Consider the following 18,072-nt stretch of genomic DNA (forward strand, 5'->3'; position numbering starts at 1 on the left):
GACATCATTCAAATGTAAAACTAGCCAAGTGCCAGTGGGCAGATTACTATTCCACAATGAGAAGACGGGTGGTCTGTCCGCTTGCCCCCACTCACACGCTTGCCAACACAGACTCCTCTCCAGGTGGAGTCCCTCCCCCGCTTCTGGCTAAGACTTGAGTCTGAGAAGTGTTTCCAGATGTGTTCAGGTGCTGACATCTTAAAGGATGCGAGTGGGCTCTTAGGAGCCTCAGCCAACTGAGCATTTCCTGGGCTGCACCCTACGCTGGCATCAAAGCCTCGCAGCCACGCGGCTGCGCCGTCCTTGCCTGTCCTCCGTCGATGCCCTGTTATCTCTGTAATGGGCTGGACTGCAAGGCCACCTTGGAGTCGTTTAGGCACTTGCCAAGCCAGATGAATTTGGCAGCAGAAGCCTGTACTGTTTCCATAAAGGGCTGTTGGTCCTTTCTCATTATATAAATTAATGGTGCCCGTTCCTGCCAGGTGTGCAGGCTGCTCCTGGAAGAACGTTGGGTGAGTTGGGTGGGTGTGAAAACTTTTCAAGCTGCAGGATACCTGAGGGGGAGGAAGGCGTGTAAAGTCACGGAGGTTAGAGCTCTTGTGGGATCCAGGCCGCTGTGGAGAACCCAAGACCACAGGCTTCTACCCGCCTCTGCCTCGAGGAAATTTAGGGCCAACTTTGTTTGATGTAAATTTCTCAAAAAGCACTGAAAATCCTGCTTATATTTTATATAAAAAGCTCCTGATTTTTACAGGTTGCCAGCTAACAGAGACTTTCTGGACTACTCCACCAGCCAAACACAACACATCTGTTGGCCAGGGGCCGTTACAAACCAGGGCCTGGCTACTCCAGGTGTGGTCCCCGGACCAGCAGCCTCCGCATCTCCTGGGAGCTGGTTAGAAATACAGAATTTCAGCTCCCACCACAATCGTATTGTTTAGAAACTGCATTTAAGCAAGATCCCAGGTAATTCGGATACATCTTAAAATTGGAGAATTTTTCTGCTGGGGACCTCATTCACGTTGTCACTCACTCAGTGCAGGAAGAAGCTTTTGAATCATTGGCTAGAAATTACATATTTTAAATGGAATTCCATTTTGAAAACCCAAAGAGAACCTCTCCCTTGAGTTACTAACTTGGGTATAACTTTTCTGGGGAGACCTCCTCCCTAAAACCAGGTTAGCTGTTCTTTCTTTGTGATTCCACGCCACCTTATTCTTGCTGGCATTTGCCTGTCAATGTGATGACCCCATGAAGTCAAGAGCCATGCCTTGTTCCCTTTGTGTTTCCAGCTCTTATCACAGAGCCCGAGACGTGGAGGTGTTCAACCAGTGAATGACTTCGTGAAATCTCATGATCTTAATTCAATTACTAAACATTGCAGAGTAACTGATTTACTATTGGAGGGGTTTCATTAGACTTGCCAGGAGGAAAACTCAGCAGCGGGACAGTCTTTTTTATACTTGCAGGCTTCTTGTCCACTCCTTTGGGGTCCATCTTCCATCTTACTGTACATCTCCTTCGCTCTTAAATTCCTGGGACCCATCCCATGACCTGGTGTATAGTAGATGTTCAGTAAGGTTGTCTTGAGTGGATGAACCATTAAAAGTAAAGAGCTTGATAGTAACTCCTGGGTTAAGTTAATGTTCCTCTCATCATCCCTTAACTACCCATCCAAACTACAGACTTGTGGTTTAATTTTGGACTTAAAGAAAGAACTTGTACACACACACACACACACACACACACGTAGTATATAGACAACTATGTGTGTATATATACATGGTGCCCACCAGCACTGTTCTGAATGGAATGAGGTTTTAGTGCTTTTAAATACACAGAATATATTACCTTGTGATAATAATGGGATAGTCTTTCATGCGTATCTTACCAAGTCGAAGAGTCAAGAGAACCTCCCTTCCTGAGTCTCAGTAGGTTGCCCTTATGAAATCTGAAGTGAATTTTAACTATCCCGATTCAGTCATATTGTTTCTCCACATCTCATCTAGAATCATGTATTGTGAAGAGGAGGAAAAATAAGGCAAAGCAGATATAAAAATATTTTCTATGTTAGTGTTAACTTTCTGTATATCCTCTACAAAGGTCATTTATCACTGGAACAACAGCTTTTGATCCAAATAAAAACATTTTACGTTGGATTTAAAGAAAAAATCACAATCAGACATTGTTGATTTTTACAGAAGGTGAATTGTTTTGCTAGGATTCTGTCACTGGATAGACATTGACTTCTCATGGGTCTTACCTAATTGCACTATATGTTGACACTCCTATCTTCTAAGAGAATTTATGCAATTCAACTTTACTCTTACCTCAGGCAGGGATGGTCTCTCATTTTTGTATTTATACATTTGCTGGGTTTTTTTGGTTCAGTTTGTTCTGTTTTGGGTGTGTGTGTGGGGTGATTTTAATACCTTGTTTGAGACCTCTTGGGCTGTCATCTAGCATGGCCATTCTGAGAGTTTGACTTCGATTCTGAAAGGTATGAAACTGCTTTTCAGAGAAGAATTTTGTTTTAGACCAAAAATCCAGATATTGGCTTCTTGTATATGTGTTACAGAAGCTAGCCTTTCTGTTGATTGTGTAAAGTGAAGGAATAATTGTCACTTTGAGAATTAAAGTACAATCTATGTTGTAGATACTTGATTATAATGAACTGAGGCTTTTATAAGATTTCTTTGAATGACAAGCCTGTTAAAATACGCTTTTTAGTTTATAGTCAACTGATTTTTTTTCTTATTTTCAATTTTAAAGCACAGTAATTTGGCATGCCTTTAATAACTGTGTTTGCATAATTAAAGGAAAGGTATAAAAAGATGCACATTAAATTAATAGTCATTACATTAGAAGATGAAGTTGGAGGGTGAGAGTGAGGGAGGGAGACTCACTTTTGCTTTATATACTTTATGTTTTAAAATCTTGTATCACTTTTGTGGTTTAATTGACTAAAATAAAATGTCTGAAGGATTGAGGAAGTGTGTCACGTAAAACATTTAAAATAATAGAAGTCTGACTGAGACTTATTATTTGCTTTATATTTGGAAAATTCGTTCTAAAAGTTGCATTGTACCAGTCAGGTATTTTTAATGGAATTTGGTGCATGAATGATTCGGGGTACTCTTGCTCTCCTGCTTTCAGGATCCAAGGTGTCTTTCTGTGGTACTTCCTTATAGCACAGTTGTATTTTGTGACCTTGAGCATTGATGTCATTGTCCACATTAAACAATGCTTTTCATAATGTATAAAATAAATGTTTCTGGGGGAGAAAAGTTACAAAAGTTGATCATCAGTATTGTAATCTAGGAGCAGATACCCTGGAGCCAGACTGGGTTCAAATTCTGGCTCCATTATGTTCTAGCTATGTGACCTGGGGCTGGTTATCAGATCTCTGTGTGTGCTTTAACTTCCTCGTCTGAGAAATACATACCAGTACTGTCCTGAAGGGGTTGTTGTAGGGAGTAAATGAGTTTACTTATGTAAAGCACTTTGAAGCACTTATTATATATGGCACTTTCTTTATGTAAAATACTGTATCAGTTAGCTCATGCTGTGTAACAAAGCACCCCAGAATTGCATAGATTAAAACAACACTTCTTTCCTATTTCTCATAATTCAGGCAGGCTGGGCGGGTCTTCTGGTCTGGTCCTCATTGTCTGGGTCTGGACTGAACTATTGGCTGCTTCCCTGACATGATTAGTGTGATGGCAGCTGGGAGAACAGGAGCTAGGCTTGTTCACGTGGTTGTGGTTGCAGGTTTCTCAACAGCAGCATGAGGGCAAAGGCCAGATGCACAATTACTTTTCAGGCCTCTGCTTCGGTTACATTTGCTAATATTTCATTGGTCCAAGCAAATCCTATAACCAAGCCCATAGCAGTATGGGAGAGGACTATTCAAGAGGACCGGCAGGGAGATTATTCAGACCGTTTTTGCAGACAATCTACTTCAAACACTCTATAAGCATTAGCTGCTGCTATTACTATTATTATACTTATTAATATTAATTCTCCAACATAAAGCTCCTAAAAGTAAAGCCATACTCAAGTAAAGCTCTTGACTGTATCTTCAGTTAGTCATTAGCATTTGCCATTTCCACATATTGTGGGAGCCTCAAAGATTAATACTTGCAACAAGAGAGTTTTTAAGAGGAGCTTATTCTGCAGGGCTGAAATTATTGTTTTTGTTACAAACTGTAGCTGTCCCTACTGGTCTCCCTGGGAGCATTTTGCAGGTTATAAAATACAGTGATTACTATGGTAATCATATTGCAAGTATAAAATGGCTTTGACCTACTTGTTAAAATGCAGTGTGTATTAAAATAAAGACTGGGAGCTTAAAGCAAAATGAACTGAGAATAAAAACAGAATAGCAAGTCCAAAGAGCTGGAGAGATCTTCAAAAGGAAAGGAGGATATTTGATAAAGAGGATGCGTTTTTCCTCATTCTCTTCATTTCCCCTAGGTCTGATGACCTCCGGGAAATGACACTGTCTCATAACGCATTTCTGTTCTCTGCCTGACTTGCAGGCAGAATTTTTTTTTTCTTTTTTTTAATAACAGAAGCTACCATCTGTAGGGCTACATTATTACCAGTCGCATGCTAGGTCTTTTGATGCACTGTTACACTTTCTCATCCTAACACCTCTCCAAAGTAGGAATTCTTTTTTTTTTTATCAGTGAGGAAACTGAGGCACAGATAGAATAAATGACTTGCCCTAAGCCTGGGAATTCCTGCCATCAGATGCTTGGATTCCCTAAGGACATATGAATCAGGGTACTTGAAACCTGTAAGAAATTGGTTATAATTATGCAAATTGATCTGTACGTTGTACATTTCTACGTTGAGTTGACTTATGCATTTATTCAAGAAGTACTGATTGTGTGCCTGTTGTGTGTTCGACCGCATGCTGACTGCTCTGTTAGTCAACAGACAAGGCATCTGAGAGGGTCTTCCTAGGTCCAGGAAGGCTTCCTGGATGTCAGAGATGTGCGGAGGATGAGTGGACGTTCCTCCAGGGGAAGGGACTACACTGAGTTCCAGGTAGCAGGAGTCACAGGAACAAGAAACGAGAGGATTGTACCAACAGGGCGGTTTAGCTAGAGTTGGGGGGCAATTCTGATTTTAAAAAGTTGGCATTATAAGTCAGTGTCAGTTCCTGAGGGTCTCTGTGAGTCGGGGTCCTCTATCTGAGGGCACTAGGGACCTAGAGAAGAGCTTTGAGCAGGAACAGCATGATCAGATGGATCGTCGAGCAAGATCATTCCAGACACAGTATATAAAGCGGGATTGGGATGGGATGAGAAGAGAGGCAAGATTTCTGGTCGTAAGATGGATGCAGCAGCCCAGGAAAGAGAGAACGGTGCCTGGACCAGGGCATGGAGGCATGGGGGAATTCAGAAGCTGTTTGGAGTTAAGAATGCCATCCGATGTCTGACTTAGGAGCCTGGGTAGACGGTTCCACTGAAGAAGAAAACTTGGTAGCCATGACGATTTTTGTGCCTGTGGGACTTCCAGGCGCAGACCCCCAGAAGGTAGGTTGGACGCCTGAGTTTGAACCTTAGGAGAGATCTCTGGGCTGAAAAGGTGACTTGTGGTCATCCTCTCTAGGCTAGCATCTCAACCCCCTCCCTGTCCTCCTTTCCTCACATTCGACTTTTCGACTTGATGTTGTCCCTTGGCACTTACCATCTTACTGGCTGATTGTCTCCACCGCAATGGAATATAAGCTCCATGAGGGCAGAGAATGGGTCTGTTTTGTTCACCGCCACCTCCCTGGCATCTCAAACAGGACTTGGCACTGAACATTTCAGTCAGCCAACAGAGGGTGATAGGTGCCACTGGAGAGGGGTTTATCAGCTCACCCTCAGAGCTGTAGAGGAACAGAGCCCAGAAGAGAACCTTCCAGACGCCACTAAAAGGAAGGACCAAGAAAGAGAAAGATGCAGCCTCAGAGAAACCGGAGAAGATGCCTCCTTGCTTTGCTCGGAAGCTCCAGTGGTAAAACACTTTGAACTTTCAAATACTTCAAAAGCGTGGCTCTTGGGCACCTGATGATTTCCGGAAACCCTGGGCAGGATAGAGCCGAGTAGGTGACGGGCTTCAGTGTCTTTGTTCTTTTTTTGTATTCTTTTTCCTTTCCTGCATTTAAAAAGAAAAAAAAAAAAAATCAGCCGAATGTGAGCATGGCTCCAGGTGAAGAGGGGAACGAATCATCAGTACATTGGGTTCAGCAGGAGGAAAACTGACTTTATCTTGTGGGCCAGTTGGGTGATTTGAGAGGAGGTTTTTCTTCCCCTGGGGAGTTGTGTTGAGACAGAGTCTGGGGCGGGTTCCAGACCCAGCTGAAAAGAGAGCTGTGATGATGGAGTGACATTTGCCATGCAAGCTCAACCCGAGTAGTGACATCGCTGACATTCACTCCCCTGATCTGGAGAATCCACTGCTGTGAGTAATAATTTTCCAGAAACACTTAGATTTCGTCTCTCGCCATATGCATTTACCAAATACGAATCCTGCCTTGCTCAATCCCCGGTACTCTGCTTGTAACTTGTGGGCCTGTGTCTGGTCTCATTAGCATAACTCACTAGGGAGTTGAATGAGGCCAGAGTGAAGGTTGACTTTTTATAGCCTGATGATTTTTATGCTCCCCAGGGAAGCTGTGACTCCCTCGTTTAAGTTTGAGCTCCCAATTTTGTCCTTAATTATTTGTTCTGTAGCATACATAATTTTGAGACATAATCAACCCCAAGTGTTGCAATTATCAGAGTCATATTAATTGACCCGCTGATACGTGCAGAAATGAAAGGAAACTACACATAGTTTGGCTGGGAAATTGAGGTCCCGGGGGCTCTAATTCTAGCATCCATCCTGAAAAGAAATCTGAAGGTGGAAGTTTTCTATGACAAATGGATTTTAAGCATTCGGTTATTTTAAATCTTCAATTCCGTTGGTCAGTCAAGATAGGTGATGCCTTCAGATTGAACTTAATTTTAGTTGATAGTTGCTCCATACTCCTCTATTCGTACTCATCGCTTTCCTAGAGAAAAGTGAATTCTTGAAATTCTCTGGTTGCCCCTCCAGAGGAGGGTAGAGTATTCAGTGGTGGTGGTAGGCTTCCTTGGGAAACCTCCCAAACTGGGTCTCGTAACAAGGAGACCAAAGGCCAAGCTCAGGAAGCAGAAGCATCAAACCTCACATCTAGAGGGGAGGGCAGCCGGAGAGTCTGAACTGCAAGGAGCATTGAGACTTTCGGACTGGGAGCTCAGAGTAATTGATAATCACTTGACCCTGCGAGTTAAATGACTCATGAGAGGTCGCCTTGGCTTGAGAGTCACGGTTGCCAACGAGTGTGATCTCATATAAGTAATTATTGAAATACAAATGGTTCTTCAGAATGCTAGCATGTTATTCCGGGTCAGTTCATTCAATCATACTGTGAATTTGGCAGCAGTTTGCCTTACCTCTTACCCCCTCGTGTGGGGGTGGGAGGCGGGGACTCCTCCTGACCATCAATCAGTGTTGATTTACTAAGAGTCTTGTAATGAACTGAATTCTCTTATAGGCATATGTGAAAAATTCAAAAGCTCCTTCAAGAGATGACAACTGTCTTCCTAATGCTGAGTTTTTGCGGGAGGGCAGGGAAGGAGGGGGGGCAAACAAATGAAACAGGCAACCGTTCAGGACATATCCAGGGTTAGACAGAACAGTAGTTTATCCACATGAGATGTCGCAAAAAGTGCCTGGGGCAGGAGGATCAGCTGAAGGGGAGTGTGGTGATTGGGGGAAACTTGAAATGGCCTGGCTTGCCCTCTGCACAGAGTCAGGAGAGACTTCATGGAGAAGGAAGGATTTTGGCAGGAGCCTGGAGGATGGTGAATCTAGGCTGTGCTCATTTTCCCTTACTGCACAACAGATGACCACTCTGGTCAGGGCTTCAGACACCACCTCTGTGTTACCTCACAGTGTATGGATTATGGTGTGGTTGGCTTCTTTGCTCAGGGTCTCAAAAAGCTGAAGTCAAGGTGTTCCCATCTGCGTTCTCATCTGCTCGTCTTCCAGGCTCTTCAAGCTGTTGGCAGGGTTCAGTTCTTTATGGTGGGGATACCAAGGTTTCCCGGCTGTCACCTAAGGACCACTCTCAACTTTTGATGGCAATTTTTACATCCTTGCCGCGTGGCCTCCTCCATCTTCAAAGCCAATGACTGAGAATCTCTCGCACATCAAATGCCCCTCACTCTTTGACTCTGTGTCTCCAGGAAGATCTCAGTCTCTGTTCAGGGGTGATGAGACTGGATCAGGCCCACTGAGGATAATTTCCTCATGTTAACGTCAACTGATCTGGGACCTCAAATTACAGCTGCAAAATTCCTTCAAAGCAGCACCTAGATTAGTGTTTAATTGAAAAATTGGGAGAAGGTATCTCTATTCCCCAGGGCAGGAACCTTGGGAGCCATCTCAGAATTCTGCCTACCACATGGTTCGATAGTAGACATTAAATGTCCAAAGCTGCAAACCAAAGCAATTATCAAAATAATACCTTCTAATATGGATTACATGCACAGCCTGGAATTGAGAGGAGGCCCTTTTAAAGGAAATGAACTTCCAAGTGGCCAGATGGTGATGCAGAATTTGAGGGGCCTGGCTGGCTGGCATATTTCATGGTCTAGGTCCAGACTACCTCATTCTGCTGCTTCCAGTCTCTGGCCAACTCTCCTTTCTCACCCTTCTCTGCTTTCACACATACGGGCAGGCTTTCCCCGGAGTCCAGGTTCTCCAGGGGGTGATTCTGCTGCGTAGGGGCGTTTGGTGATGTCTGGAGATATGTCAGGTTGTCATATCTAGAGGGGATGCTAGTGGCATCCAGTGCGTGGAGGCCAGGGATGCTGGTGAGCAACCTCCACGTGCAGGACAGCCCCCCAAACAAAGAATTATCCGCCCCCGAAGTCAGTAGTACCAAGGTTGATGAGCTCTACAAAAGGTCTCTCTTTCCTGCGCCTCCTGGGTCTCTTTCCAGCCTCCATCACGTCGCTCTTCCTGTTGCATCTGCCTGACTGTGCTCCTCCCCTTTTCCTCCTCGTTCTTCAAGACTTGCCACCGTCATCACCGTGTCCTGGTCCACGTCTCTCACTCCGCGGTCCTTTTCCATCCCTGGGCTACCTCACTCAGTATTCTGTTTTATGTATGTTTCTGTAACAGATGTGTCTCTCTCCCACCAGACTGTGAGTTCCTCCTGAGTGTGAGTGTGTGTGTTTTTTTTTAATCTCTGTGTCCCAAGAGCTCATTACTATAGTGCCTTGTGTATAGTAGATGGTCAGCAGGGGTAGGGCGGACAGGTGGATAAATGTATGCGCGCGTGAGTTCATAGAGGTAAACTACGATTGGTTCTCAGTTTTCCCCTCGGCCTTTCTCTTGAATGCCTCTTGTCACTAAGACCCAGCAATTGACCTCCGTATTGGCCAGAGTGGTCAGTACATGCAAAGATGTGCATCTCGGGGATCTGCAAGCAGGACTGCCTGGGTTTGGATCCCATCCCTGCCACTTCTGAGCTGTGCTCCTAGAGATGATTTACTTAACTTCCCTGTGCCTCAGTTTCCTCTTCTGAAAATGGAGTTGGCCATAGTCCCCGCTTCAAAGGTCTATGGCCAGGATTCAGTGAAAGAGTTCATGTATAGTCAGAGGGGGAGAAATTGAGAGGGGTATTCATTCACATAATGCTTCCTTATTTTCCAAATGCCAGATGAATGAACTTCTAAACCTCCCCACGCCCCCAAAAAACAGTGGACGCAGTTCAGCCTACCTGAATCTGGCATGCACCTCCAAAATCATATACCTGAAAATGCAGGGCCCCACATTTCCCCCATAACCACCAAGAAAGGAGATGCCAAGATTTTGACCCAGAAGATGAAAATGCTGATGCCTCGATCTCATATGCATACAGATTGCCTCTGCTAGAGAGGCTCTAAAGAACTGGGGAGGCATCAGGTTCCCCTGGGAACTGCGAAGTCTGCCTTTTCAATTTAGGAATAGTAATCGAAGGTAATATAAACATTTCCATGTCCTCCGTCCCCCAGATTTAATCAGGAGATTCTGTTCAATCTGTAGTTACCATTCATTAATTTTTTTAACCTGCTTGATGATATAATGGAGAAATAATGAATATGTAAGTTTGGTTTTAAGAAAGCTTTAAAAATACAAGTTCTGGGTCCTGTCCCAAACATAACAAATTTGAATTTCCAGCGTTGGGGCCCAGGAATCTGCAGAATTGATGAAATCCGGATAGTCCTGACACAGGCCTAGTCTGACATTTGGAAACTAATATACTTGGTGACCCCTGGCATTAGGAAGCAGATGGAGGATCCTAAATTTCTGCCTGAGCCAGGATGATGGGCAGAATTAAAAAATAAACAAGCCTGCCCTTGGAACCAGAAACCCAACTACGCAGATGCAGAATAGAGTAGATGGAGTCTACTGAGAGATGCATGGGGGGGCTAAGAAAAACCAGCAATCTACGTTTAAACAGGTTTTGGTCAACTGCTTAGCGTGAGTCCAGTTAATACGATCTCAGAATCAGGGTGTTAAGAACGAGGAGGGCATAAACCTCCCCTATCCTGGCCTGGTCAAATCGTGCTGGAAAGCTTTTCATTATTCAGAACATTTTGAAACATAGATTTAACAATTATCAAAATTCTGCTACATCGGCCTCATCTTTCTCCTTCCTTTTGCTTAACATTCCTGTGTCCCTTTATCCCTCCTTCCCCTTCCTCCTTCCTCCTTCTCCTCCCCTCTCTCCCTTCCTAATCTCCTTCCTAAGTATGTTAATGCAAATCTCAGACATCATGTAATTTTAGCCTTACATACCTAAACACGTTTCTCTAAAAAGCATGGACCTTATCTCACCTAACAGCGCTGACAATAATGCCTCATTTTCATTTAATTGGTGAGGGGGAGGAGTCACATTTTTGAGTGGCCGGGATGTAAAAGGGTTTGAAGCCATGTCCCATGAGGAACAGTCCATAGAAGTAGGTTGATAGAAGATAAGGCTCAGGTTTTTGAAAGACACTGAGTAGGGGAGTTGGCCGGACTGGGTCTCTGTGATCCGCATTGGTGGAGTACTGGCTGCCAGCTTACTGTAAGCAAGACCTGAATGTAGGAGGAGCCAGCTGTCTAGTGATGAACTGAGCTGCCCCAGGAGTTTTCTCTCTCGGAAGGGTGGAGCGTGAGACACAGTAGAAAGATTTGTTTTATGCAGGTGGTGAATACTTACCGAGTGCCCGCTCTGTTAGGTGCTGAGGATTGCTGTGAAGCGTAAGATGCAGTCCCTCCCCTCATGGAATTTCCAGTTGATAGCATTGTTTCTCAAAATGGGAGATGGTTTTGGGTGGTACAGAATCAGTTAACGCACATTGAGTTATGCATGGTTGAAACCAATTCTCTTTTCAGTCTTCTAAGTGCATCAATAAGATCTTATTTGATTCTAGACTTTCCACTTCTCTAAAACTTGACCATCTCTCTTTTAAGTCAAGAAAGAGCAACTTCATGGTCATAGCCTTTGGCACACCACAGTTCCTAAGTAACTCTTTTTTTTTTTTTTTTGAGTATTTTGTTAAAACATCTTTGCAAAAATAAGATGACAGGCAAATATTTAATACAAGAATAATGAGAGCCAAAGTGATACAAGGGATGGTTTTAACTTTCAGATTTTTTTGTCTGTTTTGGTTCTTTACTTTTTATATTTGCATACATTAATATTTACTGTTAGGTTTGCAGTTTCATGAGCTTTTACAGATGGATACAATCATGTAATCACTGTGCCAGTCATGATATAGACTGATTTTATCACCTAAATTTTTCTTAATCCCATCTTCCATCTCCAACCCTTGGCGACCACTGACTTGCTCTCTGTGCTTATAATTTTGCCTTTTCTGGAATGTCATGTAATGGAATCATACAGAAAGTTTTTTTTTTTTTACTCTGGTGTCTTTCACTTAGCATAGGGTGTTTGTGATTGATCCATCCTGTTGCATATGTTGGGTCCTTTTCATTGCTGAGTAGTATTCCATGGTGTGGATGTACCACAATTTGCTTATTCATTACAAATACTAATATAAGGCATATTCAAGATAACAAATCATGAACATGGTATTTAGTAAAAGTAGTTTTAGCAGAAATCCTGACAGTGGCATGCAAAGGAGTGAGTCTTGAGAGAGGAAAAACTGATCTGACCAATTTATGCATTAAAATGCTGTTTGTGGTGGGTCATCTATCCAAACCTTCAACAGTGTGTTTGACTGAAATATAAATAGGTTTCCTGCCATCTTAAGTCCGAACCTCTTGGGGCCTCAAGGTAAACCCAGTGGCCTCAGAACATCCTGTTCATATCCTCTCAAACATACATTTCCGTTCATTCATTCCGCCCCCCCCTTCCCTCTTGCCTTCCTCTTCATGCTCATTCTGATTTTCTCTCTCTCTTCCCTCTCCCTCCCTCCCTTCCCCATTTCCTCCCCCTAATATTTCATTGGAATTTATGTAACTGAATTAATTAGACCTATTTCTCAAGGAGTTGGTTTTCCATAAAATTCACTTTGCAGTTGGCATGACAGAAGAGCTGGCATATTAATCAAATGCTACAATTTGTTCTTTGTATCTGAATCAGGCTGGGGTTGGGCTTCCTGCTTATCTGTTGTCCGTTTATACCATTCTGTCCTTTGCAGCGAATGAGCCTGGATTCTTTGTGGTTGGGCTGAGTGATGGTGGTGAGTGTTGATAGACTGGGTGTGGACACGCTTAACAGGGACAGACCCTATCTCCTTGGTTAGTGTTACAGAGTCCCCAGGATATAAAGTGTCTGTGTGAAAAGAAATAAGTGCTTTTCTTTTCCTTTCTTTGGCTGATGATATCAGTACCATTTAATAGAGTAAAATGATAAAAAAATCTTTGTCCTTTCTTAAATAACATGTTAATTGCTGTTCTATATGTTTATTCATTTTGTATTTCTGAAATATATTCACTTTGTAGACATTTCTGTCCCCCACTGCATTTTAAACCCTCAAGCATAGTCAAATTATATATATTTAATGTAATCTTGTGTGTATCTGGTAGGGTGGGGGGGATACACTTTGTAGCTAACCAGGAGATCAAAGCTGGTAGCTTTCTCCATTTAGTCTGTTTGCTGCAGAATACAAAGGCTGCTAAAGGATCTGAGTGCATATCTTAAAAGCTCATCAGAAATATTCTGAGCTATAGATTTTTTCCCTCTCTCTCAGCAACATTTCAGATATGAAGGTTCTCCTCGGTTGCCCCTGCTCATGTTGCTGAATTCAAAATGCCACAGGAAGAAAGAAAGATCTGTTCTGTTTTCTAATCTGTGGAATGAGGGGGTTGGACTAGATGGGAGATGTCAAGTTTATAGCGCTAGTGCTGTCACTGCCTCTCCGTCCACATGACAGACATCACTAATCAATCACAGCATGCTTTCCTGCCATACGTAGCCTCAGACTTCTTATCAAGGCAGCACTCCAGGAATCCACTACTAATCAATCAGTGTTAGCCCAAGAGATGAAATCTGTTTGCCCCTCTGCAACATGATGAGGTTTAATCTCCTGTGCAAACTTAAGATGGTTTAGAAAAGTCAGATCACCATTGCTTGGTAGAAGAAGGAATGTTGGAGAGCATGGGAAGTTTCAAGGGAAGGGGGTTTCAGATCACTCCACTTTATGCTTCTTGAAGGCAGGCATTGTGTTTTATTCATGGTTTCCCATGTTTGCTCAGCCTATAATGCAAGCCCTTTCTCATAGAAGACATTGGATAAATGTTTGTTAAGTGATGCATGAAGGAACAAATGGAAAGCTTGACTTTGGCCAATTCTTTCCTAAGACTACACAGTTCAGTGCTTCTTCCAAAGGGCAGACACAACCCGTGCCATTACTGAATTTCTCAGCTTTAATTCAGGCCATTCCTGCAGATTGGCTAGATCGCTCTATGTTCTTATCTGTGAGAATTAGCAGAGCTCAGAAACTTGGCATCATTGGTTGGACTTGACAAGTTTCCTCTCCATCCATTGTCCGAGTCATTCACAGACTGCTGAGTCATACTGAGGGAGGTCCGCCTATTCCTTCCCCTGCTGGACTCTGAATCCTTTTGCCTTGATTTGTGGTTGGGAATCAGAAGGTCTCATGATAAAGATAAGAATTCTGCCACTGTTTTGGGATTTATCACTGGAGAGAATCACATATTTGATACTTAACATGTGCAGTCTTCATTAATTACTTTGGGGGAACTATATTCTGAGTTCCTTTATGGAAGGAACCAGATCTGATAATCCTTGAAATTTCAGTAGCATGATAACATGCTGTTTTGCAGGGTAGATTCAGTAAACATTCATACTCTTCAAGCTAGTTTCATGAAAACAGGAAGAAGCCTCTGTCTTCTGCTTTCAGAAGAAAATCACCTTTTAAAACAGAAGGCATTTTTTTCCACCCAGGCACTGGATTTCATCTAATAATAACACCACCTACTTATTTAGTAAAAATCAATTATAAATCAGACAGAGAAAGACAAATATCATATGACATCACTTATATGTAGAATCTAGAAAAAATGATACGAATCTTATTTACAAACCAAAAATAGACTCACAGACATAGGAAACTAACTGCGGTTACTAAAGGGGAAAGGGAAGGGAGGGTAAGTTAGGAGTTTGGGATTAACAAATACACATTACTATATATAAAAAATAGATAAACAACAAGGACTTACTGTATAGCGCAAGGAACTATGTTCAGTTTCTTGTAATAACATATAATGGAAAAGAATCTTTTAAAAAAGTATGTATATATATAGCTGAATCGCTTTTCTGTACACCTGCAACTAACATTGTAAATGAACTACACTTCAATTTAAAAAAAAATCAATTATAGGCTGGGCATTCTGCTAAATGCTTTACGTATATTATCCCTAAACCTCAAAACAGCCCCAGGACTAGTGATACAAATTCCATTTTACAGATGAGATGATTGAAGCTTGGAGAAGTTACGTAACTTGGCCAAAGTCGCAAGGTGCTAAGTGGCAGTACTGGGATTTGAAAGCAGGCCTGACTCTAAAGTGTTCTCTCCTAAAGATACCAGCTCTCTCAGTGCAGATGTTACCTCCTCCAGGAAGTCTCCCCTAAAGGACTGCCTTGCCCTGCAAGACTGGTTGAGATGTTCTTCCTCTGTGCTTCTATAGTAGTTGATGCTCCCTGTAATGACACTCGATCTGTTTATCTGCTGCCTTCACTTGCAGAGTAAGATTCTTGAGGGCAGGGGTTTTGTGTTCCTCTTTGTTTCTGTGTGTGTGTGTGTGTTTACCACTTTTGTTTAATGGCTAAATGGATACATCTTCCCCAGAATATCTCTTCTGCTTCACCTTGGTACCTGGGAGCCATCTATCATGTACAGCTAGGGCTGTAAGAACCTTCTGTAGCTCAGCATTCCTTATATTGGGGATGAAAGAGAGAGGGAAATACAGTCCAGCTCCAAATGTGGAATGTCAGAGTGCCATCTCTTTGACACTGTTAAGTGCCTTCTACCTAACTCTGTCATTGCATTGTTGAACTCTCATTTTTCCTCAGTTCAGTCTTTCATTAACTGTACTTTGATGAGTACTTAATACATGCAGATGTTCTTGTGTTTATTCTGCTTGAGATGCCCTCTGCTTCTTGAATCTGAAGAGTCATGAGATTTATAAATTCTAGGAAATGCTTAGCCATGATGCCTCTGCACAGGACTCCTATTAGACACATGTTGGCCCTTCTCATCCTGTCCTCCGGATTGCATAACCTCACTTGCATAGTTTTCAACGCTATCCCTTTGTGCTTCATTTTGTTTAATGTCCTGAGATCTAGATTTCTCTCTTCAGCAGTAGCTAACCTTCTGTTTCAGCTACCCACTGAGTTCTTAATTTTAATGAATCTATGGGGAGAGATAGGCATCTTGGTTTTTTTTTAGAGTTTCATTCTAGCTTTATTGTATTCAGTCACTTTAAGTTTTATTTCATGTTCTTTTTCCTTTACGACCTCTAACTCTTGAGCCTCTGATCCTCATACTTGTTGACTTGTGACTGTGTGTTTTATAATTTACTATTGGGAGCTCATGTGTTGCAGGGTCAGCTGTAGCCCAGGTTAGGGAACTGATTCTCCAGGGCAATTTTTCATTTGCTTCTGTGAGGTGTATTTGGCATATCACGGGCAGGACCAAATTTTGTATTAATTGTTCAGTTGGAGTTTCCTGATTCTGACTTTGGTTATTTGTACTCCACTCTCAAGAAAGGCACAGGCCTAGAATTTTTAATTCTCAACTTAAACTTTTCCTTTCTGCAGAACACAGGTGGAGAGAAAAACTTCCTCGGGTTGGTTGACAGTTTTTCTCAACTATTTGTTCATTGAGGGTGCAGTTCCTGGTTTTCTGCAGGGGTCTCTAACAACTTCCTGCTTCTCTTTGTTCCAAGGCTTGCATGGTGGGCCTTCAAACCCTAGCCCTTAGGGAACCAATAAACTGTTCCCCTGTTCCTAGCCACCTTCCCCTCTACCTCATGGCCCCAGCATGCGTTTGCACACTCCCCATTGTTCTTTTTAGTTACCTCTTTATTTCTACTGTCTGGGTATTCTCCTTTCTTAATTGTGAATCAGTTACATCTTTAAAATAATTTTTGTTGTATTTTAGTTAGTTTATCTAGGGTTTTTGAAGGGTTGGAATTTTCAGGCTGTCATCATTTGCCATCTTGCCAGAGCCAGGTGCTTATTACAAGCTCAGTGTATAATATTCAAGAAATGTACAAGGATATATGATGAAATATTAGTCTCCTTACCATCTTAGACCTGCCTCATTCTGAAACCACCTTGCCAAGTATAATAACCTTTACCATTTTCTTAGGCATGGACCTAGAAGCATTTAATGCTCATATAGCATACATATCATGAAGATTTATGTATTCAAGCAGTGATATATTTTACCTTCTGTACTTTACTTAGCAATGTATTTTGCAGTTCATTGTTTATTAGTGCACTTAGCCCCACCTCTTTTTCATGACTGTGTAGTGTTCCATGAAATAGATGTCCCATATTTATTTAACCATTTCCCCCATTTTTATTGGATGTTAGTTTAGAGCACCTAAATAACTGAAAACAATCCTACAGTAAACATTCCTGAACATAAGTCTTTGCTTATCACTTAACATAATTCTCTTTGTTTAGTTCTCTCTCCTCTTCCCGACCCTGTGATAGTTAACTTTATGTGTCAGCTTGACCGGGCTAAGGGATGCCCAGATAGCTGGTAACATTATTTCTGAGTGTGTCTATGACGATGTACCAGGAAGGGGTTACCATCTGAATCAGTGGACTTCCTGAAGATGATTCCCCTTCACCAATGTGGGTGGTCATCTTCCAGTCCTTCGAGGACTTGAATAGAACAAAAAGACAAGGAAGGGTCAATTTGCTTGAGCTGTGACATCCATATTCTTCTGCCTTCGGACATTGGCACTCTTGGTTCTTGGCTGCTGGACGGAGACCAGGACTTGTACCACTGGCCCCCAGTTTCAGGCCTTTGCACTCGGACTGCATTCCGACACCAACTTTCTTGAGTTTCCTACTGACTGACTACAGACCATGGGACTCCTCCATCTCTATAATCATGGGAGCCAATTTCTATAATAAATCTCTGCATATCTGTATATATCCCATTGGTTCTGTATCTCTGGGAAACCCTAATACACACCACCACACCCACTTTGAATTGGCGACCTCAGCACCTTGCATGGGGCCTGGCACTGAGCCAGCGCTGAATTCACATCTGTTTCATGAACGACTGTACTCACCAGGAAGCCAATCCAGTGGTCAAACCCTCCAGTGAATGTATTTTGATTTTAGTAAGAACAACAGCTATTGACTATCCAGTAGTCTACAGCTGTTGACTGAGTACATCTCCTAGTCCAGACATGAGCTGATTTATCTTTACAACCACCCTGTGAGGTGGGAGATTTCATGATCATGCTTTACAGACAGGGAAACTGAGGCACAGGTTACGT

The 18,072-nt window shown here is 42.6% G+C and overlaps 1 protein-coding gene across 7 annotated transcripts in view; it reads left to right on the forward strand.

The window, feature by feature from the left end:
- PRICKLE2 (prickle planar cell polarity protein 2) overlaps positions 1–18,072 on the forward strand; it is a 310,734-nt gene that overhangs the window by 139,827 nt on the left and 152,835 nt on the right. The gene's annotated exons all lie outside the window — the stretch shown is intronic.

The sequence above is a fragment of the Camelus bactrianus genome, chromosome 17 (assembly GCF_048773025.1).
Source record: "Camelus bactrianus isolate YW-2024 breed Bactrian camel chromosome 17, ASM4877302v1, whole genome shotgun sequence".
Classification (NCBI taxonomy): Eukaryota; Metazoa; Chordata; class Mammalia; order Artiodactyla; family Camelidae; genus Camelus; species Camelus bactrianus.